Source organism: Caretta caretta, chromosome 6, assembly GCF_965140235.1.
Source record: "Caretta caretta isolate rCarCar2 chromosome 6, rCarCar1.hap1, whole genome shotgun sequence".
Taxonomy (NCBI): domain Eukaryota; kingdom Metazoa; phylum Chordata; order Testudines; family Cheloniidae; genus Caretta; species Caretta caretta.
This window is the reverse complement of record NC_134211.1, coordinates 103511444-103536284: the sequence shown is the minus strand read 5'-3', so window position 1 is coordinate 103536284 and position 24841 is coordinate 103511444.

The following is a 24841-nucleotide window of genomic DNA, read 5'->3' as shown; positions in this document are numbered from 1 at the left end:
CAGCCCCAGCGCAGGAACACCCACTGTACCTACCTGTCCCTTTCAGACTGAGAACACTTCTTCCTCCTACCATCCCCTCCCAAGCTCACAGCAACCCCTTTCTGCTCTGAAACCCTCTCCCAACTAACACCACCTGGGTCAAAACACAAAAATATAAAAAACCCTTGGAGAACTTTCCCAGAGGTCATAGTCCTTCCCCCTCCAACCTGACAGCCACCACCAGGCTCACAATCCCCTTTTCTCCACAACTCTAACTCCCACCTCCATGCCCAGAATCTCCGCCCTCAACTCACATTTGTTGCTGGATACAGAAAAACAGGAGCAGAGGCAGCAGGGAGGGACTGTGGCTGTAGGGAACCCTTTACTCTGAATAAACTTCACAGAAGCCTGGAAATCCTCTTCTGTCCTCTCCCTCTATTGCTTGTAGCCCATGAGCTACACGCAGGATCTCTAGAAGCTGGAGTTTGCAAGAAGCATTGCAGAGAGCAGCTAGATGAACTGGAACCTAGATCCTAAGGCTGCTAGGTGAAATCCAGCCTCATAGAAATCCCTGTGACAAGAAGTGTTACTGCTTCCTGCAGTACTTCAGCCATACAACACAATATAGCTCACAACTGTGGCATCATTGGTGGAGTTTAGCTCCTTTAGCCATTTATGTCCTGCCACCCCTGGCAGACAGAGTCACTTTCACTTTTTCTCAATGTTGTAATTCAGGCAACTCATAAGTCACGCAAACTCCCCTGGAACAGAAGATTCCAAAAGGCTTCTGTGAGATCTTTGTTTAAGATGCAGTGTCTCACTTGAGTAGTTCTGGACTAGACTCTTTACACTGGTATATGGTCACTAAGGATAGGCTGTGATTAGAGGGGCGGGAGGGAGGCATATGTATTGTATCTTCTGGATCTGATGTTCCAACCAACCATACACACTCAGTGTCTAAGCCCACTCCTCCTGGTAGCTGGCCAGCTGCTCCTCCTCCATCTACTGGGTTTCCACAATCAAGTAGACCAAGTCCAACACACAGTAAAGATGCCATCTAATGGGATAACCTGTTATCTGGTCATTCAAAAGCTAAGCAATCCCATTATCACAGGTAGGTGATGAGATGCAGTCAGAATATTTCCAATGCAGTTGCCCCTTAGTCTATAGTCGTGATTTTGAAGCCTGCAAATTCTTACTTAAAGGGCAGGGAGGGAAATCAGGCTTTTAATTTATTTATTTAGATTATATTCCTATTGGCACCATGTGATTTCTCCCTTGTGAACAGTATAGAGACTTTGATAATTGGGCAGCATGTGGTTGTTTTGATATAAAATCAAGAGGTCCAGGGTTAGAGGTTGAGTGTAAAGGAAATCAGTAATCCACCTTCCAGCCATGTTAACAAAAGATTGACTCTTGGGTCTAACATGAACAGGGCCATATGCAGAAACCACAAAATCCATGCCTGAAATCTAGCCTCAGCCTCCTGGATCTCCAATCAGACATAAAGAGTCTCTCTTTGAAGAGTCCATGGCCCATTCTTCACCTATGGCACTGTGGACAACTCCAGTGCTGTGCTGCCATTCGCTCCCCCACCATGTCCACACACTCTGGTCGGACTTAGTGCTGGTCCAAACAGCAGTCAACCTGAGGGGTTTTTGCAACTGTTAGTCTCTGTAAGAGACGCATTGGGTAGTGTAGCTGTTCCTAGGCACAGATTTCTATTGGTGCTCTCTGATAGGCCCATATAGGTCCACGTAGGTGAGGAAAGTGTTTATGTGGGCTAGAGAGCTTCATTAAGATACGAGGTAACACCTGACAGGCCTAAAAACAAATGAGACCCAGCTGGGGAGGAGCTGAGTAGTTGCTATAAAGAAAGCAAGTCTAGAGCAGAAGAAAAAGAAAGATGGCAAAAAAAAAATTGGATAAACAAAAAAAGGGGAAGAATATTTTTTTGAATTGTGCCCTAGAGCTGAGGATAAGGATGTACTTCAGGGGTTGGTACTGGTAGGAAAAATGAAGTGATTTTGTTTAGAGTACGAACTGGCCATTGTGGCTTGAACAAAAATCTTTTTCAAATAAATGGACACAAAGGTGGACTATGTCCACTCTGTAAGGTGGAAGAAACAATTGAGCATCTTTGATGAGTATGTAAGGGCCTTGATAAAGAAAGGGGAAAGCTTTCTGAGGGATTCAAATGTCTTAAGGTAACAAAAGTTACATTATGTTATTTAGTAAAAATGTCAAGGAAATGGGGTAGTATTAGAAAGGTGTTTTTATATTATCTGAAGGATACAAGGCAGAGTGAGAGAATATAAACCGCTAAGTATTTAGGAAGTACAGTTGATGATGGCCATTCAGTCAAGTCTACTTCACCATGAGGAAAAAAAAAAAGAAAGAAAAAGAAGAGAGTTGCAGGGAGAGAGAAAAGAACTTTGCAGTCACTCTGTTGATAATAGAATGTGGCAAGACTGAGGAGAACAGAAAGACTCATGTTGGGGACAAAGCCCCGGAAGGTGCTGGGGGAAAGGCCTCAAGAAAAGCCTGTGCTAGGAAGGAGGCCAGGGAGACATCAACAAGGGATGTAATGGAGTGGACTTGGGCTCTTATCCTAGAGTCCCTGGACTCAAATGTGGTGGAGTGGGAGGGCCTGGGTTCCCCTACTGGTCTCCCAGAAAAGGTGGTGTAGAAACACCCTGACCAAGCGAGAGAAGAACTATTGGGATTGGAGTCAGGCCTCCCCAGGGAGAAAGCCCTATGAGGCGTCACTCTGCACAAGAGTAAGAGGATGATCCTCCAGAGTCCAGGAAGGGGAGAAGAGTCTGCAGTGGTCTGGGAAGGGGCTAAGAATTGTTTGTCTGAGTTTAATTTATCAGACTCTTTGGTATGTCTACACTGCAGCTGGTAGCATGTTTCCCAGCATGAGTAGAGAGATATATTACTTATCCTTGGTGACTTAATTCCAATTAGTCAAAGTAAAGCATGTTCACATATAGAAGACAATGCTACTAACTACAATTAATGTATATTTCCACAGAGATAAGACATTAAGGGCCAAGTTTCAGAGTAACAGCCGTGTTAGTCTGTATTCACAAAAAGAAAAGGAGTACTTGTGGCACCTTAGAGACTAACCAATTTATTTGAGCATGAGCTTTCGTGAGCTACAGCTCACTTCATCGAATGCATACTGTGGAAACTGCAGAAGACATTATATAAACAGAGACCATGAAACAATACCTCCTCCCACCCCACTCTCCTGCTGGTAATAGCTTATCTAAAGTGATCATCACGTTGGGCCATTTCCAGCACAAATCCAGGTTTTCTCACCCTCCGCCCCCCACACACAAACTCACTCTCCTGCTGGTAATAGCCCATCCAAAGTGGCCACTCTCTTTAAAATGTGTATGATAATCAAGGTGGGCCATTTCCAGCATAAATCCAAGTTTAACCAGAACGTCGTGGCCCAACTTGATGATCACTTTAGATAAGCTATTACCAGCAGGAGAGTGGGGTGGGAGGAGGTATTGTTTCATGGTCTCTGTGTATATAATGTCTTCTGCAGTTTCCACAGTATGCATCCGATGAAGTGAGCTGTAGCTCACGAAAACTCATGCTCAAATAAATTGGTTAGTCTCTAAGGTGCCACAAGTACTCCTTTTCATTAAGGGCCAAGTTTTCAAACCTGCTTTTCCACAATTGCCACTAGTACATGCGTAAGTTTGTGCATACAGTTTTGACATGTAAGAGGCCAGACCCTCTTCCATTGAAGTCAATGGTTGAACTCACATTGGTTTCTATGGGAGTGGCCCCTCTCTTGTGTGTGATAGAATTCATATATGCAATCCCTATTTTGAAATGAAAATCATAGAATCATAGCCTATAGAATCATAGAATATCAGGGTTGGAAGGGACCTCAGGAGGTCATCTAGTCCAACCCCCTGCTCAAAGCAGGACCGATCCCCGACTAAATCATCCCAGCCAGGGCTTTGTCAAGCCTAACCTTAAAAACTTCTAGGGAAGGAGATTCCACCACCTCCCTAGGTAACGCATTCCAGTGTTTCACCACCCTCCTAGTGAAAAAGTTTTTCCTAATATCCAACCTAAATCTCCCCCAATGCAACTTGAGACCATTACTCCTTGTTCTGTCATCTGCTACCACTGAGAACAGTCTAGATCCATCCTCTTTGGAATCCCCTTTCAGGTAGTTGAAAGCAGCTATCAAATCCCCCCTCATTCTTCTCTTCTGAAGACTAAACATCCCCAGTTCCCTCAGCCTCTCCTCATAAGTCATGTGTTCCAGTCCCCTAATCATTTTTGTTGCCCTCCGCTGGACTCTTTCCAATTTTTCCACATCCTTCTTGTAGTGTGGGGCCCAAAACTGGACACAGTACTCCAGATGAGGCCTCACCAATGTTGAATAGAGGGGAACGATCAGGTCCCTCGATCTGCTGGCAATGCCCCTACTTATACACCCCAAAATGCCATTAGCCTTCTTGGCAATCAAGTGAAAATTTAGTAAAAGCAAGCTCTGTTTTTAAAAACTCTATCATATCTGTACCCCAATGATAATACACAGAGCTCATGCACACATAAAAAGGTAATATTTTCAAAATTTGTCTCTGTTATGCATTAAAAGCCTAGCACCAGCTTATTGTATTAACAGTGCAAGGCATAAAATGGTTACTAGCCTTCCATAACTGTTGTTCTTCGAGATGTGTTGCACATGTCCATTCCACTCTCAGTGCGTACGTGCCCCAAGCAGTCGCCAGAAATTTTTCCCTCAGTAGTACCCGCAGCTCAAACACCCTTTGCTGACACCTGCCAATAGCGCTGGTATAAAGCGTCCAGCCAACCCCGCACCCCTCAGTTCCTTTTTTCTGGAAAATTCCGAGGTAGAGGAGCAGGAGGGTGGGTCCTGGAATGGACACATGCAACACATCTCGAAGAACAACAGTTACGGAAGGTTAGTAACCATTTTTATTCTTGGAGTGAATGCATTCCACTCTAGGTGACTCCCAAGCAGTTGAAAAGGTAGAGGGATCAGAGTTCATGGACACACAGACTGCAGAACAGCGCGACCAAATTTGACATCATCTCTGGAATGCTGAGTGATGGTGTACTGGGAGAAGAACATATGATCAGGTCACTGCTTTACAAATGTCCTGAATAGGGATCTGCGCTAAGAATGCTGCTGAGGATGCTTATGTGGAATAAGCAGTCAGATTAGCTGGTAGCAAAACACCTGCCTGATTGTAACAAGTGTGAATACATGATGTGATCCAGGATGAAACTGTGTGAAGAGATTAGGAGACCTTTCATCCTGTCAGCCCCAGCTACAAACAGTAGGGTGGACCTATGGAAAGGTTTAGTTCTTTCTATGTAGAAAGCTAGGGCTTGTCTAACATCCAGTGAGTGAAGGCATTGTTCACTCCTAGTTGCACACGGCTTCAGATAAAAGAGAGGTAGGTAGATTGCCTGATTGTTATGAAACTGCTAAACCACTTTCGGGAGGAAACTTGGGCGAGGACATAAATACACTTTATCTTTAAAGAAGACTGTCTACGGCAGCTCTGATGTGCGGGCATGCAGTTCTGAGACCCATTTGGCCGAAGTGATGGCCACTAAGAAAACCACTTTCCAGGATACGTATAATAAGGAGCAAGCTGCCAAAGGTTCATACAGAGGTCTCATATGCTTCGAAAAGACCAAGTTCAGGTCCTGGCGGGAACAGGTTCTCTTACTGGGGCTATCAGAATAATCTGGCCCTGGTCTGGCATGATCTTTAGCAGCACTCTGTGCTTGACTGTGAAGGCGGCAAAGGCATAATAAAAATGTCTCATCCAAGGGAAGTAGAAAAGCGTCCATGATAGAATCCAGACTGTGGCCTCCTAGGGAGCAGAACTGGTGATACTGTCTGTTGTACCTCTTTGCAAGTAGGTCTATAGGGGGAGTTTCCAACTGCTGGAAAACATCTCTTGCCACATCTGGGCAAAGGGACTACTTGTGGTGACTGGTGAAAGACGTGCTGAGGTCACCTGCCAGCTGCCAGAAGATAAGAGACCTTGATGATGGAGTGGGCTATGCAAAACTCCCATAGCTGCATTGCTTCTTGACAAAGGAGGGAAGAGACAGCTTCTCCTTTCCTGTTGATGTAAAACATGTCTGAAGTGTCCATGAGAGCAAACAAGTTTCTGCCTGTAATGTGGGACAGGAAGGCCTGACGGGCCAGGCAAACTGCTCTGAGTTCCCTGATGTTGATGTGGAGTGAAAGTTCTGCCACAGATCAAAGACCCTGAGTTCTGAGGGGCCTCAGATGAGCTCCCCACCCTAGTGCTGACACATCTGAGACCAGTGTCATATGGTTGAGGGCATATAAAGGGGAATGCCCTCACAAACCATGAGCGGATCCAACCACCAATTGAGGGAGACAAGAATCAGTGGAGGTACCCTGAGTGTCTAGATGGTGGTGGTTTGGTGAGTACTCTGAGGCCAGCCACATCTGGAGGGGTCTGAGGTGCAGCCTTGGGTGTTGTACCACATATGTGCATGAGGTCATGTGACCTAAAAGTCTCACAATTTTGGGCTGTTGTGACTGGATGACCTTTGAGGTGTGTTGTCAGGGATCTGATTGATTGGAAATGTACCTCTGGGAAGTAGGCCCTGGCCTGAGTCAAACACTGCCCCAATGAACTCTATTGTCTGCATTGGATCAATGGTAGACTTTTCTGCATTTATCAGAAGGCCTAGGGCCTTGAACTTCAACTGGATGAGTCAAACATTGGACACTACTTAAACCCTGGACTGGCCCTTGACTAGCCAGTCATCTAAATAAGGGTAGACCTGCACCCCTAACCTCCTCAGGAAAGCTGCCACTACTGCCATACATGTTGTGAACACCCACGGAGCTGCAGACAGGACGAAGGGATGGATCGTGAGTTGGTAGTATAGATGGTTTATTACAAATCTGAGGAACCTTCTGTGACCTTGGTATATCGATATATGAAAATAGGCATCTCTTAAATCGAGGGCAGCATACCAATCACTAGGATCCAAGGAGGGAATAATGGATGCAGAACTTTATTTTCTTGAGATAGTTTTTGAGCTGACATAGGTCTAAAATCAGTCTGTGACGTCCTTTGACTTTTGGGATTAGGAAATAACGGAAAGAGAATCCCTTCCCTCTTAAATTCTGTGGAACCTCTTCCATGGCTTCCACCGGAAGGAGAGATTAAACCTCCCAGACCAGAAGTTCTTTGTGAAAGAGATCCCTGAAGATGGACGGGGAGGGAGGGTGAGAAGGAGGAGTAAAAATAAACTAAAGGGCATATTCCACTTCTACCATGCTCAGTACTCAACCATCTGTGGTGATACTGGACCATGCACTAAAGAAGTGGGAAAGGCAGTTTGCAAACAAAGGAAAAACATGGTCTGGCATCATGGGAACTGATACGGCCACAGAGAACTGCTAGGGTGAGTCCAGGCTGCAACAAGGAGTGAGGACAGGAAAGTAAGGGACACTGAAGCTAAGGTAAGGCCCCCAGAACACCAGTTTACTTCCTTAAAAGGCCACACCACCTTCCTCCCAAGAAAACAAACAGACAAACAAAAAAGGCAGCAAAGAAATTAAACAGCCATTAGCACAGGGGTGTGGAAGCTGAATCTCTCCCATCCCAAGAGAGTATCCAAGTCACTGACCTGCAGAGTCGTTCTATCATGAGCTCTCTTCCTGCTTTAATGACTATTTATTTATACACAGCTTCTACAAGAGAGACTGAGAAAGCTTCATACCAGCATACCACATAGCCTAGCAGCTAGGGCATTTACCTAGGAGATGGGAAACCCAAGTTTAAATTCTATAGCCCCATCAGACAGGTGCCTCCCTCCAGCTTGGATTTAGGCTCCTAACTCCCCGTGAGGTGGGGGTCTTAGGCTACACCGTCTCCTCAGCATTTCTGACTGGCTTGCTGATTTTTGTGACCCCTTTCTTTGAGGTACCTAACTCTCCCCAGGCATTGCAGAGGTAGCCTGGTTGCCTAATTCAGGGTTCTGAATTCCACTAGATGGAAGGTTTTAGAGTAGCAGCCGTGTTAGTCTGTATTCGCAAAAAGAAAAGGAGTACTTGTGGCACCTTAGGGACTAACAAATTTATTTGAGCATAAGCTTTCATGAGCTACAGCTCACTTCATTGGCTGTAGCTCATGAAAGCTTATGCTCAAATAAATTTGTTAGTCTCTAAGATGCCACTAGTACTCCTTTTCTTTTGACTGGATGGAAGGGCACTAGTTCCACTAGTTGTGAATTTCACTAGATGGAACTTCCGAGCCCCATGGCAGAGGTGAGCTTGCAGGAGGAAGTTGAAAGAGGACAATGTTTTATTTGGGAATGGTAAGGGTGTCAGAGTTTGCACTCCCCTTGCATGTCTCTTGTTGATAATACAGCTCCTTTGTTGGGGGAGGGGAAGCAAAGGGGGAACAGAGAAATTTAAAACCCCCAGAACAACATGGCTTTCCTTCAACCAGACTAGTGAAAGAACCAGTGGAGATCAAAATAAAAATATAACCCCAAGAATATGTTTAAAGCACCTCGTTCAAGACTGAAGCAGCAACAGAATCACTGAACACTCCCTGCCATCTTACAGTTCACAGAAGGCAATAACTGAGACCAATCACACACAGGAACAAATAAGACAACGTATACCTTTGTGTCACAGGAAGACTTATTAACCTACCCAGATAACAAAAAAAGAGAAATGTACCAAGTATAAATTAGCATATATTTTGGGTATTTTCCAAGCCCTCTCTTCTTCTATGCAAAGGAGTATTGTCAAGAATCAAAGAGGCTATTTGAATCTGGAGAAGGAGGTGAATTTACCTACTGCTTCACTCTCTTCCAGGAACAACACAAAGTAATCCTTTGAAGAGCTTTTTGTCCCTAAGCCAGATACAGGGGAGTGAATGAAATCCAACCACAGAGCCACCTGTAATAAGGTCTTTGAAGTGAATCTAAAGAAACATTTTCAGAATTAATTGAACAAAAGATTGGGGCTTTTATCCAACAACTGCTTAGAGATGACAGGTATTTCCATTACTGTTTGTTTAATAGAGGAGATTCTCTGAATGGGCAAGGTGGAGGGGGTTGGGTTGGGTTGGTTTTAAATTACAGCTAGGCATTCAAAAAAATACTGGGACAGGTTCTCAGTTGGCATAAATCTGTTGTCCCGCTATAGAAGTCAGTTGGGCTGTACTGATTCATGCCAGCTGAGGGTCAGGCCTATTCCAGCTACACCTCCAAGAAAGGTTTCAGAGTAACAGCCGTGTTAGTCTGTCTTCGCAAAAAGAAAAGGAGTACTTGTGGCACCTTAGAGCTACACGAAAGCTCATGCTCAAATAAATTGGTTAGTCTCTAAGGTGCCACAAGTACTCCTTTTCTTTTTACCTCCAAGAAAGACTAAATAAGGCTGAGCATGTGTTGGCTATAAACCCTGAAAGTGCAGCCAGGAGCAAACAAAACAAAAGGCAGAGACAACTTATCCAAAATGACATATCAGAGGTGTTGGGATATATATTGGTTAAATAAAGACCTGGGAAGCTCCTAATGAGCTGACATGGCATTAGGGGACAAAGGCGTAAGAAGGCTGTAGTTCTTTATTTAAGAAATAAGTTGCCATATTTTGCCCTTCCCTGTTGCTTGTAAGAATTGATAAGTGTTGCAGCTGCGTAAGAAATGTGGGGATCTAAAGGATACCTTTTGGGTAAAGCAGTGTTATCTCCTCCTCCCTTCCTTTCCCAGCTACATAAACAAGCCCTGACTTATGGCCCCTTCCTCCCTCCCCTGAGAATTGATGACCAGGGAGATTTGTGGCAACCAATTGTTGAAAAGAAATATATTTTCAAGGTAAAATGCCTGTGTAATATGTGTAATGCTGTGCACAATAAATGGGGTGGGTTTACTAACAAAATGGGTGTTTTTATCACTTAATAAGGGGCTTGGGGGTGTTGTAATGGATGTAGGCGTGTACATACTAACAAACAAAATGAATGTGCTGTAGCTAATTCAGGGCTTACTGGACAATTGGGTCCAGGGGAACAAGTATCGCAATAAAAAAGCCAGTACTCACATCTGACTCTGGGTCAACCTGCTCCTTTTTTCAATTTTCAATTTTTCTTTTTGTTTTTCGTTTCAATTTCCCCTCTTTCCCCTCTAAATTACAGTACAGCAGGGGCTAAAAAGCACTTGGCCTGGGAGAGGGAAGGCTCAAGCCATACCACTGGGAGAGGAGGGCCAAATGGTCACAGCAGGAAGTAAGCCACTCATCGCTCTGGGAACAGAGAGGCAGCTGCTGACAGAGGCTCATGTTGTACAATCAGCGTTTTGTTGTTGACTCCACTGGGAGCAGAGTTTGGCCGACTCTGATCATTTTGGAAAATCTCAACCCTTTGAGTCCTCACCTTACACAGCTATTCTCATTAAAGTCACTGGGGCTAGAGTAAAGTCCCCTTATTTCTCAATTATGTTCTGTCAGTCTGATGCCATTTTAACAAATCAGTGGGAAAGAAAGCTTGAAAGACAGCAGAACTCTCAGCAGCCAGGAAAGAAGATACATTTTCTTCTATTTTTGTCAATTTTTCACATATTTTAACACAGAAAATCAACTAAAACATTCCATTCACAAATCAACATAGCAGGGGATAGAAATTCAGATGGGGCCAGATCCTATGTCCACTGAGGTCAGTTGCAGAGCTCTCATTACATTTTTCCTCCCATTTGAGCTGAATTAAAAGTTCCATTCCTGTGCCTGGCAAAGTTCCAGGTGCAGCACAATGGGAAAAACTTTTGGCAGACTCAACCAAAGTTGCAACCTTGCTGACTAAGCGAGAGGCAGCATCAGCCTCACAGCTGTGACTTGCCAGGTCCACTATACCTGATGTTAGGGAGAGAGTGAAGCCCAGAAAAATATTTGATACTTTAGGTTTGTAGAATAACTGACCAGTTATAATAGACACTTGATATCGTTATATTGGCTCTGCTAATAACTTGCTTCACTGGGTAATTTCCAAACCACTTATGCAACCATGAATACATTTCTGCTTGCGACACAAGGATAGATAGAGCTCTCTGCAGATTAGACAAAGCCCAACATTAGAGAGAACAACAAAGCCCACCCGAACACCTGTTTGACATTTCATCTCAGAGATACTGTAGGAGGTAGTCCTTGCACTCCACAGGGCATTGTCAGAACAATAATGTTCTAGACTATTGTTAAATGGCCTTGGGAGTAATTAGTTAAATATTGGAAAGGATAATGAAATGTGAAGGGGGGAGAGGAGGGAAGGAAGGCTGTCAGTTTCTCAGTGCTCTCCTAGAGAATCAGGCCTTCAATTTTTCTAATTTAGAATTATCCCTTGATTTATTTATTTATTTATTTATTTTTACCTCCAGCCACACTGTTTTACAGGAAATTCATGCACAAATTCAAAGGAAATGCCTTTGCTCGCATTGTCAATTTCCTAAAGGTGAGATAATCACATATTATGGTTTGAAGCGTTAAAATCCATTGCTGATGTAATAACCTGGTATGTGTATTTGTGTACAGCCCAAAGTCCAGGTCAAGAGGTCAGATGCCTAGCAAATAGGGATTAGGTAAGAGAAAGCAGAATTACCAAAGATAACCTTGCTTTTGCTAAGATATGCCTGGTCAGCACAACGCCAGATGTTGGGGGCAATAACTGTGTCTTATTCAAAGTTGCAAATAGAACAAAGAAGCCCTGTTTCTGTTCTGATAGTTTCTTCTGCAGGGAGATGTTCTTCCCACACATCCAACCTTGAGTTTATGAAAGGTTCAAGCATGTCAGTATAAGATATAGCCTTCTCCCACCTCCCTTTCCCAGTGACCAATGCCTGCCTTAAAACACAAATGAACAACTTGAAAGACAATCTCTATTGCCATATACTTTCACTGTTTCTTTGCTTTTACCCCTAGATATGTATCTGTTGGACAATCAAAGGAGCTACTTCCTTCCTATGGACCCCAAATTGAATTCAACATATATATTTATGTATATTTATATAAGGTGGGTAGAAAGCTGGCTAGATTGTCGGGCTCAACGGGTAGTTATCAATGGCTCCATGTCTAGTTGGCAGCCGGTATCAAGTGGAGTGCCCCAAGGGTCGGTCCTGGGGCCGGTTTTGTTCAATATCTTCATAAATGATCTGGAGGATGGTGTGGATTGCACTCTCAGCAAATTTGGGGATGATACTAAACTGGGAGGAGTGGTAGATACGCTGGAGGGGAGGGATAGGATACAGAAGGACCTAGACAAATTGGAGGATTGGGCCAAAAGAAATCTGATGAGGTTCAATAAGGATAAGTGCAGGGTCCTGCACTTAGGACGGAAGAACCCAATGCACAGCTACAGACTAGGGACCAAATGGCTAGGCAGCAGTTCTGCGGAAAAGGACCTAGCGGTGACAGTGGACGAGAAGCTGGATATGAGTCAGCAGTGTGCCCTTGTTGCCAAGAAGGCCAATGGCATTTTGGGATGTATAAGTAGGGGCATAGCGAGCAGATCGAGGGACGTGATCGTTCCCCTCTATTCGACATTGGTGAGGCCTCATCTGGAGTATTGTGTCCAGTTTTGGGCCCCACACTTCAAGAAGGATGTGGATAAATTGGAGAGAGTCCAGCGAAGGGCAACAAAAATGATTAGGGGTCTGGAACACATGACTTATGAGGAGAGGCTGAGGGAGCTGGGATTGTTTAGCCTGCAGAAGAGAAGAATGAGAGGGGATTTGATAGCTGCTTTCAACTACCTGAAAGGGGGTTCCAAAGAGGATGGCTCTAGACTGTTCTCAATGGTAGCAGATGACAGAACGAGGAGTAATGGTCTCAAGCTGCAGTGGGGGAGGTTTAGATTGGATATTAGGAAAAACTTTTTCACTAAGAGGGTGGTGAAACACTGGAATGCGTTACCTAGGGAGGTGGTAGAATCTCCTTCCTTAGAGGTTTTTAAGGTCAGGCTTGACAAAGCCCTGGCTGGGATGATTTAACTGGGAATTGGTCCTGCTTCGAGCAGGGGGTTGGACTAGATGACCTTCTGGGATCCCTTCCAACCCTTATATTCTATGATTCTATGATTCTATGATTTTATACTAATACATTTATTAAAGTACTAATTAAATGTTAAATGTTAATTTGTTAACTTGAGACCATGGGTGGAGACATTATGTAATCTTTGACCATTGGCTATTGTGCTATCATGTTTTGCAGCTAAACCTATCCGGGGGTGTGGGACTGCCTACCCCATCACTTTCCCCTGCCCATGGAAAATCCATATATTCCATTGTAATCAATTGATTGACAGTGTCTCTGAGCCTAGTAAGCAAGGTGACACTCCGTCAGCGCTGTACGTAATAAACTCCTGTGCTTGACCTCTAAATGGTGTGGATTTATGTCCTTCATGGTTTTGCAATAAAACTCAGGGGGTTCCAGCAATGAGTGACAGATGCCTAGTCTTTGACGTTATGGGCTTGATCCAAAGCCCACAGATGCCAATGAAAATATCCCCATGAATACCATAGATAGCCAGCCATCCTTCAGAACTTCACAGACATACTGATGTATTACTTCTCCGATGGAAAAGACATACAAATAGTCAGTCACCAGGACCAGATGGTGTTCACACAAGAGTTCTGAAGAAACTCAAATATGAAATTGTAGCTCTATTAACTGTGGTATGTAGCATTATTGCGACTGTTACTGACTAAAGAAACATTGGGACCTGAAATTTTGAGTCTGGAACCTGCCTGAGTCTAATTTTTTTGCTTTTGTGTTGTATCATTTTTCAATAACTTTTAATCAATTAATGCCATTTTAAGATATTGGCAACATTAAAATTTTCAGTGTCAAAGCCTCTTTGAGGTTCTTATTATTCTAAAGCAATAAATTAATACTACTATTAATGAACTGTAGAGTCTGCTGGTAAGGTGAGTCCAGAAATTTTGTACAGCAAACAAGGATCAAACATCCTCACTGATAATTTTCTTTAAACTTTGAACAGATCAGTATGGACATAGATTAACCCAATTTGTTGGGGAAGAGTCAACAGAGCTTTTCTAAAGGGAACTCATGCCTCACGAACCTCTTAGAATTCTTTGAGGGGGACAACAAACATGTGGACAAGGGTGATCCAGTGGATATAGTGTACTTGGACTTTCAGAAAGCCTTTTACCAGGTCCCACACCAAAGGCTCTAAGCAAAGTAAGCAATCGTGAATAAGAGGGAAGCTCCTCTCATGGACTGGTAACTGGTTAAAAGGCAGGAAACAAAGGGTAGGAATAAATGGTCAGTTTTCAGAATAGTGTGAGGTAAATAGCAGAGTCCCCCAAAAGATCTGTACCAGGACCTGTGATCTTCAACATAGTCATAAATTAACTAGACAGAGGGGTAAACAGTGAGATGGCAAAGTTTACAGGAGATACAAAATTACTAAAGGTAGTTAAGTCCAAAGCAGACTGCGAAGGGTTACAAAAGGATCTCACAAAATTGGATGACTGAACAACAAAACGGCAGATGAAGTTCAGTATTGATAAGTGCAAAATAATGCACACTGGAAAACATAATCCCAATTCTACTTACAAAATGATGGGATCTAAATTAGCTGTTACCACTTCTGATGGGGTGTGCTCTCCACACTGACCCTACAAGAACTGAAATGGACCAGGTGGGTCCAATCAGCTAATTAGACTGCAAATGGGGCAGCTTTAGGCTGGAGGCAGCGAATCAGAGAGAAGATCACCTGTGAGGGACTGGACAGGGTCTACAAAAGACAGGAAATTGAAAGCAGAGCGGACTGCAGGTAAGAAAGGCTTTAGTCACTTCCTGGAAGACGGGAGGTGTGTTTGAGGAGCCACAGAGATGAGTTGCTTAAAGTTACCCTCTTGGAGGAGGGAGTGAAGAGAATGGCAAACCCAGAAGAGTGGGGCAGGTTCAGGAGGTATGGAAGCAGCTCAGAGAAAGGCAGCAAGGTGCAGAGAACGGACTACTGTGTAGAGGATCCCTGAGCAGGAACCTGGAGTAGAGGGTGGGCCCAGGTTTCCCTGTCAGCCACTGTGGGAGTAGCACTGTGAAGTAGTGAAGCAGAAGATGGCCTTGTTACCTGTGGTTCTTTCAACCCAAAGACCTTGGTAACTTTCACTCTGTGAGAGGTGGTGTCAGGAAATAAATCAGGGGAGACACGGCCATCCGACCGATAGATGACTGGCACAAACAGGACAACACAGGAGTGCTTTCACTTAAAGCTAAACTTTACTTAGTCTCAAGCACTTACACACATCTGCAAAAGGTTAGTAAAACACCCCAACCCTTGATAATTACCAAAGCTGAGGGTGGCTCTCAAGTGACACAGCGGCAGGCTTCGGGTGGCCAAATCTTCCATCTGCTGGTGGGGACTGCAAGATGTATCCGGAAGGAGAGTCCAACTAACTCAAACTTTTTCCCCTTATTTATTCATTAGACGTGTCCCTTAAAGAAAACTTGTTACAAACAGTTTCAGTGGTCCAGTGAAAGGTTCCAGTGGAAGATTGGACAAATGACTAGGAATGAGTATAAAACTATTGCTCGGGCATGTAGGAATGAAATCAGGAAGGCTAAATCGCACCTGGAGTTGCAGCTAGTGAGAGATGTTAAGAGTAACAAGAAGGGTTTCTTCAGGTATGTTGGCAACAAGAAGAAAGCCAAGGAAAGTGTGGGCCCCTTACTGAATGAGGGAGGCAACCTAGTGACAGAGGATGTGGAAAAAGCTAATGTACTCAATGCTTTTTTTGCCTCTGTCCTCACGAACGAGGTCAGCTCCCAGACTACTGCACTGGGCAGCACAGCATGGGGAGGAGGTGGCCAGCCCTCTGTGAAGAAAGAAGTGGTTCAGGACTATTTAGAAAAACTGGACGTGCACAAGTCCATGGGGCCGGATGCGTTGCATCCGAGAGTGCTAAAGGAATTGGCAGATGTGATTGCAGAGCCATTGGCCATTATCTTTGAAAACTCATGGCGATCGGGGGAAGCCCTGAAAGACTGGAAAAAGGCTAATGTAGTGCCAATCTTTAAAAAAGGGAAGAAGGAGGATCCTGAGAACTACAGGCCAGTCAGCCTCACCTCAGTCCCTGGAAAAATCATGGAGCATGTCCTCAAGGAATCAATTCTGAAGCACTTAGAGGAGAGGAAAGTGATCAGGAACAGTCAGCATGGATTCACCAAGGGAAAGTCATGCCTGACTAATCTAATTGCCTTCTGTGATGAGATAACTGGTTCTGTGGATGAAGGGAAAGCAGTGAACGTGTTATTCCTTGACTTTAGCAAAGCTTTTGACACGGTCTCCCACAGTATTCTTGTCAGCAAGTTAAAGAAATATGGGCTGGATGGATGCACTACAAGGTGGGTAGAAAGTTGGCTAGATTGTCAGGCTCAATGGGTAGTGATCAATGGCTCCATGTCTAGTTGGCAGCCGGTATCTAGTGGAGTGCCCCAAGGGTCAGTCCTGGGGCCGGTTTTGTTCAATATCTTCATTAATGATATGGAGGATGGTGTGGATTGCACCCTCAGCAAGTTTGCGGATGACACTAAACTGGGAGGAGTGGTAGATACGCTGGAGGGTAGGGATAGGATACAGAGGGACCTAGACAAATTAGAGGATTGGGCCAAAAGAAATCTGATGAGGTTCAACAAGGACAAGTGCAGAGTCCTGCACTTAGGACGGAAGAATCCAATGCACTGCTACAGACTAGGGACTGAATGGCTCGGCAGCAGTTCTGCAGAGAAGGACCTAGGGGTGACAGTGGACGAGAAGCTGGATATGAGTCAACAGTGTGCCCTTGTTGCCAAGAAGGCCAATGGCATTTTGGGATGTATAAGTAGGGGCATTGCCAGCAGATCGAGGGACGTGATTGTTCCCCTCTATTCGACATTGGTGAGGCCTCATCTGGAGTACTGTGTCCAGTTTTGGGCCCCACGCTACAAGAAGGATGTGGAGAAATTGGAAAGAGTCCCGCGAAGGGCAACAAAAATGATTAGGGGTCTGGAACACATGACATATGAGGAGAGGCTGAGGGAACTGGGATTGTTTAGTCTACGGAAGGGAAGAATGAGGGGGGATTTGATAGCTGCTTTTAATTACCTGAAAGGTGGATCCAAAGAGGATGGATCTAGACTATTCTCAGTGATAGCAGATGACAGGACAAGGAGTAATGGTCTCAAGTTGCAGTGGGGGAGATTTAGGTTGGATATTAGGAAAAACTTTTTCACTAAGAGGGTGGTGAAACACTGGAATGCATTTCCTAGGGAGGTGGTGGAATCCCCTTCCTTAGACGTTTTTAAGGTCAGGCTTGACAAAGCCCTGGCTGGGATGATTCAGTTGGGGTTTGGTCCTGCTCTGGGCAGGGGGTTGGACTAGATGACCTCCAGAGGTCCCTTCCAACTCTGATATTCTATGATTTCTTCTGATTATTGATTAACCAGGTGTGGGTTTTTCCAGAGTTTGCAGCCTTGAGGCCCCAATAGACATTCCTGGGGCACATCCTGTTCTTCTAAAATGCAGCTACTTCAACGCAATTCTTATCAGGAAGGATGTCGGGTCAAGCTGCCCTCTCTGCAGCACCTAAAGACACCCCCCTCCCCACCGGCCTTGGTTAAGCTAAGCCTGCTGTCCTGGCCAATTTACAGCCTGCTGACTTGGCGGCTTTTAGCAATAAGCCATAGTGGTTTCAGGCACTTTACTGGTTTGCCAAAGTCTCCCCGTACAGCCTGAGACTGTGGGAGAGCAGGAACATTGATACACTTTCCTCCCGGCAGGGGAAGCCATAGTAGTAACCTGGCTGAGTTACAAAAAGGACGTTGCAGTTTCTGGAAGTGAAAGTGGGGCTGCAGATGAGAAACTCATGGGGTGTACCTGCTGGAAGGGGTGTTGCCTTGACCAAGTTAATCCCCAGAACCACCAGAAGGTGGCGCCATCCAGCAGTGAGTAGAGCAACCCATCACACCACTCAAGAATGAGATCTTGGTGCCATTGTAGAGAGTTCATAGAATCATAGAAGATTAGTGTTGGAAGAGACCTCAGGAGGTCATCTAGTCCAACCCCCTGCTTAAAGCAGGACCAACCCCAACTAAATCATACCAGTCAAGCCTTTGTCAAGCCAGGCCTTAAAAACCTCTAAGGATGGAGCTTCCACCACCTCCCTAGGTAACCCATTCCAGTGCTTCATCACCCTCCTAGTGAAATAGATTTTCCTAATATCCAACCTAAACCTCCCCCACTACAACTTGAGACCATTACTCCTTGTTCTGTCATCTGCCACCACTGAGAACAGCTGAGCTCCATCCTCTTTGGAACCCCCCTTCAGGTAGTTGAAGGCTGCTATCAAATCCCCCCCTCACTCTTCTCTTCTGCAGATTAAATAACCCCAGTTCCCTCACCCTCTCCTCAGAAGTCATGTGCCCCAGCCCCCTAATAATTTTTATTGCCCTCTGCTGGACTCTCTCCAATTTGACCACATCCTTTTCTGTGATGGGGGGGGGGGGGGCAAAACTGGATGCAATACTCCAGATGTGGCCTCATAAATGCCAAATAGAGGGAAATAATCACTTCCCTCAATCTGCTGGCTATGCTCCTACTAGTGCAGCCCAATATGCCATTAGCCTTCTTGGCAACAAGGGCACACTGACTCATATCCAGCTTCTCGTCCACTGTAATCCTCAGATCCTTTTCTGCAGAACTGCTGCTTTGTCTGTCAGTCCCCAGCGTGTAGCAGTGCATGGGATTCTTCCGTCCTAAGTGCAGGACTCTGCACTTGTCCTTGTTGAACCTCATCAGATTTTTTTGTCCCAGTCCTCCAATTGGTCTAGGTCACTCTGGGTCCTATCCCTACCCTCCTGCGTATCTACCACTCCCCCCAGCTTAATGTCATCAGTGAACTTGCTGAGGGTGTAATCCATCCCATCATCCAGATCATTAATGAAAATGTTGAACAAAACATGCTCCAGGACAGACGCCTGGGGTACTCCACTTGATACCGGTTGCCAACTAGACATCGAGCTGTTGATCACTACCCATTGAGCCCGATGATCTAGCCAGCTTTCTATCTACCTTATAGTACATTCATTGAATCCACACCTTTTTAACTTGCTGGCAAGAATACTGTGGGAGACCGTATCACAAGCTTTGCTAAAGTCAAAGTATATCATGTCCACTACTTTCCCCATATCTATGGAGCCAGTTATCTCATCACAGAAGGCAATTGGGTTGGGCAGGCATGACTGGCCCTCAGTGAATCCATGTTGACTGTTCCTGATCACCTTCCTCTCCTCCAAGTGCTTCAAAATGGATTCCTTGAGGACCTACTCCTTGATTTTTCTGGGGACTGAGGTGAGGCTGACCAGTCTGTATTTCCCTGGATTCTCCTTCTTCCCTTTTTAAAAGATGGGCACTATATTTGCCTTTTTCCAATCGTCTGGGACCTCCCTCAATCACCATGAGTTTTCAAAGATAATGGCCAATGGTTCTGCAATCACTTCAGCCAATTCCCTCAGCACCCTCCAATGCAATGCATCTGGACCGATTGACTTGTGCATGTCCAGCTTTTCTAAATAATCCTTAACCCCTTCTTTTACCACTGAGGGCTGTTCACCTCCTCCCCATACTGTGCTGCCCAGTACAGTAATTTGAGAGCTGACCTTGTCTGTGAAGACGAAGGCAAAAAAAGCATTGAGTACTTCAGCTTTTTCCACATCATCTGTCACTAGGTTACCTCTCCATTCAGTAAGGGTCCCACACTTTCCCTGACCTTCTTCTTCTTGCTAACATACCTGTAGACACCCTTCTTGTTACCGTTCACGTGCCATGCTAGCTGCAACTCCAATTGTGCTTTGGCTTTCCTGATTACACCCCTGCATACTCGAGCAATATCTTTATACTCCTCCCTAGTCATCCGTCCAAGTTTCCATTTCTTGTAAGCTTCCTTTTTGTGTTTAAGTTCACTGAAGATTTCTCTGTTAAGCCAACCTGGTCGCCTACCATATTTGCTATTCTTTTTGCACATTGGGATGTTTTGTTCCTGTGCCCTCAATAAGGCTTCTTTAAAATACAGCCAGCTCTCCTTTCCCCATCATATTAGCCTCCCAGGGGATCCTGCCCAACAGTTCCCTGAAGGAGTCATAAGTCTGCTTTTCTGAAGTCCAAGGCCCAGTCTGCTGCTCTCCTTTCTTCCTTTTGTCAGGATCCTGAACTCGACCATATCATGGTCACTGCTGCCCAGATTACCACCCACTTCTACTTCCCCTACTAATTCTTCCCTATTTATGAGCAGCAGGTCAAGAGGAGCATGGCCCCTAGTTGGTTCCTCCAGCACTTGTACGAGGAAGTTGTCCCCAACACTTTCCAAAAACTTCCTGGATAGTCTGTGCACTGCTGTATTGCTCTCCCAGCAGATGTCAGTTCTCCAAAACAATCTGTTCGATGTTCAGTGGTGGTCAAAAAAGCTAACAGAATGTTAGAAACCATTAGGAAAGGGTTCAGAGTAGCAGCCGTGTTAGTCTGTATTTGCAAAAAGAAAAGGAGTACTTGTGTACTCCTTTTCATTAGGAAAGGGACGGATAATAAGACTGTAAGTATCATAGCATCGCTGTATAAATCCATGGTATGCACACACCTTCAATACTGTGTACAATTTTGGGAGCCCCATCTCAAAAAAGATATATTAAAATTGGAAAAGGCACAGAGAAGAGCAGCACAAAAAATTAGGGGTATGGAACAGCTTTCGTATGAGGAGAGATGGGGAAAAAAAGACTGTTCGGTTTGGAAAAGAGATGATTAAGGGGGGACACGATGGAAATCTATAAAGTCATGAATACTGTGGAGAAAGTGAATGAGGAAGTGTTATTTACTCCTTCACATACCATAAGAACCCGGGGTCACCTGATGAAATTAATAGGCATCGGGTTTAAAACAAACATAAAGAAGTACTTCTTCAAACAATGCAAGACAACCTGTGGAACTTGTTGCCTAGGGATGTTGTAAAGGTCAAAAGTATATAACTGGGTTTAAAAAAGAATTAAATAAGTTCATGGAGGATGGCCTCTGACTGCCAGAAGTTGGGAGTGGATGACAGGGGATGGATCACTCAATAATTGCCCTGTTCTGTTCATTCCCTCTAAAGCATCTGGAATTAGCCACTGTTGGAAAACAGGACACTGGGCTTATTGGTCGGACGCAGTATGGCCGTGCTTATGTTTTTATGTTTAGGTGCCAAATGTCCAATTACAAGACATTGAATTTAAACACTTATGAGATATCCGGAGTTCTGAAGTGGTTTTCATAAATGGATGAAACTGCTTTGTATGCAAAAAAATAGGGTTTGCCATTGAGGATATAAATAGATATTCATGTAAAATAGTCTCCTCCCTTTTCCATTGTGTATTTATGCTCAAATGGCAACATGTAGAGGGGGTTATTTGAGTTAAGATGCTGAAGCGTTCTTGAAAGGGCTGTGTAAAGTCTGATGGAATTTTCCTCTCATGCCTCATGTATTTAATTTGTGGTTTTTCTCTGTTTTTTCTTTCTTTCATTGTATACTCACTTCTCTCTTGACGGGTAAATGCCAATATGTACGTGTGTGCCATTTGAGGCTCTGTAACTTGAAAGATTGCTTTTCTTTTTCCCTGTATTTCCAATCACTGTATTATCATTTCAGTGAAAGTCATTATGGATGTGTATGTAGCTGTATAAATAAATACTCACACTGTGTAAATGCATACTATTAAATCCACTGGTAAATAATTCAAAACATATTATGGCGATCTGGATCAAAAGTATTATTAAAACGCCTTTCTAACCTCTATCAGCCAAATGAATGAAAAGGCCTACACAGAGATAGGAGCAGAGAGGACAAAATACGCTAGGGGAAGGAAGGAAAATTCCATTAGAGTTCACACAGCTGTGGGAAAGGACGTATTGGCATCAAATGGTGTGGGATCATAGGTCTCAAATCCAGGTCCTATACAGTCCTTAGATCACAACCCAGCAGCTCACAGGTACCGGCAGGGAGTGTAAGCTAGTGGACCTTAGCTCAGGATAGGCACCACCCAGGAAGCTCCCAACTGGAGGAGATGTCCAGCTCCTCTGATTGGCTCAGACTCACTATTTAAGCCAAAAGGAGGCACAGAAAGTTGCCCAAACAACTAGGTGAATCTCTGGCTGGCTGCTATGTTGGACCCTGCCTTTTAACCTGCCTCCTGATCATCTGCCTTCTTCCTGATCCCTGTTTCTGTGCCCCACTCCTGTCTATCGACTCTGGTTCTGACCCTTGGCTTGATGCCTGACCCTGATTCTGGCAATGCCAATGATTCAGAGGGAATGAACAGAACAGGGCAATTATCGAGTGATCCATCCCCTGTCATCCAGTCCTAGAATCTGGCATTTAGAGGCTTAGAGACACTCAGAGCATGCGGTTGCAACCCTAAAGATTTTGTCTGATAGCCATTGATAGACCCATCCTCCATGAACTTATCTTATTCTTTTTTGAACCCAGTTATACTTTTGGCCTTCACAGCATCCTCTGGTAATGAGTTCCACAGGTTAACTTTGCATTGTGTGAAGAAATACTTCTTTTTGTTTGTTTTAAACTTGCTGCCTATTAATTTCGAGTGATCCCAGGTTCTTGTGTTATGTGAAGGAGTAAATAATACTTCCTTAATCACTTTCTCCACACCATCCATGATTTTATAGACCTCTGTCATATCCCCCCTTAGTTGTCTCTTTTCCAAACTGAACAGTCTGTCTTCTTTTTATCTCTCCTCATATGAAAGCTGTTCCAGAACCCTAATCTTTTATGTTGCCCTTCTCTATACCTTTTCCAATTCGAATATATCTTTTTTGAGATGGGGCAACCAGAACTGCTCATAGTACTGAGCAGCCCTCTCTTCCACAACAGCCTGCTGGTGACTCCTGCCTCTCCCACCATCCACTCTCCAAGTGGCTCTCAGTTGAGGGAGTAAGTGTTCAGTCACACAGTTGACCCAGAGACTCACTTGAACTATAAATGTTCTCTATGATACCAGGCTCCTCCAGGCTATGCTATCTTTGCTAGGTTAGCCCATTTGGGCCAGAGAGGGCCACCAAGCCCACTTACTCCACTCCTAAGCCCATCTAGCCTCTGCTACTTTCCCCACAGGTAGCTCCCCAGACCGACAGAGTGACAATGTGGAGCCCAGAGTAAAAGGGAGGGGGCAAAGAAGGAACAAGTCTGAAGAGACAACTGCCCCACCGCCTCATGTTGGAGAGAGGAGATCTACACACCTTGGGGCCACCTTCATGTGTGAATCTGGGGACATGAGCTAAACTGGGCCTGATTCTCCCATTTGCAACTTGTGCAGTCACTGACACCTGCATAAGGTGAGTGAAAGACACTGTCAAATCAGAATGGTAGCACTGTGCCCAGGTGCCAATGACTACACTGGGTGCTAGGGAAGGGTAAATCAAGTCCACTGTGCAGTAATGACAGATAAATACTGACTAAAGAATGGCAAACAACACACAACATCTGTGAATAAGTTGGTTTTCCCATCCTCATCAGTACCCAGCCTGTAAATAACTTGAGAGCTGAAATCCATCCTTAGCAGACAGTACTCAGCCAGTTCTGAATTAAAATCACAGTATTTGCATTAAAAAGGAGATCACAAAAATACTCTGGCAAACCTATAGTTTTATTTAAACGATTATCATTTTATAAGTTAAACAGACTGCTGGTATCCTGGGTTTTGTCCTTGATTCCTGTGTGAGATTACAAAAAACTGGAACATACTTAAACATTGCATTTACCAGCGCACGTTCTAATCATTTTTATTCAATATAGCAAACACAGTGGAATTTGCCAGTCACTATAGCAACCTATAGTCACTACAAACATAAATGATTCATAGATATTTAGGTCAGAAGGGACCATTATGATCATCTAGTCTGACCCCCTACACAACGCAGGCCACAGAATTTCACCCACCACTCCTGCAAAAAACCTCTCACCTATGTCCTAGCTATTGAAGTCCTCAGATCGTGGTTTAAAGACTTCAAGGAGCAGAGAATCCTCCAGCAAGTGACCCGTGCCCCATGCTACAGAGGAAGGCGAAAAACCTCCAGGGCCTCTTCCAATCTGCCCTGGAGGAAAATTCCTTCCCGACCCCAAATATGGCGATCAGCTAAACCCTGAGCATATGGGCAAGATTCACCAGCCAGATACTACAGAAAATTCTTTCCTGGGTAACTCAGATCCCACCCCATCTAATATCCCATCACAGGCCAATGAGGCCTTTTTATTTAATTGTGGGGGGATGGTCCTAGTTACTTGCTTTGTCAATGGGACTGTATCTAAGTAATAGGTGGTTAGTTTTATATGCATTACATACACAGTATAAGAGCTACTAAAAGTTTTCTGGGATGGAAACAAGGAATCTCATTTTGAACTATTAAGAAGAGATCTGCCTGCAGTACTTAGCTACCTGAGGTTTGCCATTAGGCCCCAAGCCAGTACTATACACATGTAATTTTACTCAGTTGAAACCAATGGGATTATTGAAATTAGTAAAGTTACTCATGCATGTCAGTAGTTGCAAGACTGAGGCTTTAGTGTTCCTCACTGTAACATAAACAGAAATGAGGTGGATGCTGTCAGGGTTCCCTCCCCACTCTGAACTCTGGGGTACAGATGTGGGGACCCTCATGAAAGACCCCCTAAGTTTATTTCTACCATCTTAGGTTAAAAACTTCCCCAAAGCACAAATCCTTCCCTGTCCTTGGACTGAGGCATGCTGCCACCAAGTGAATTA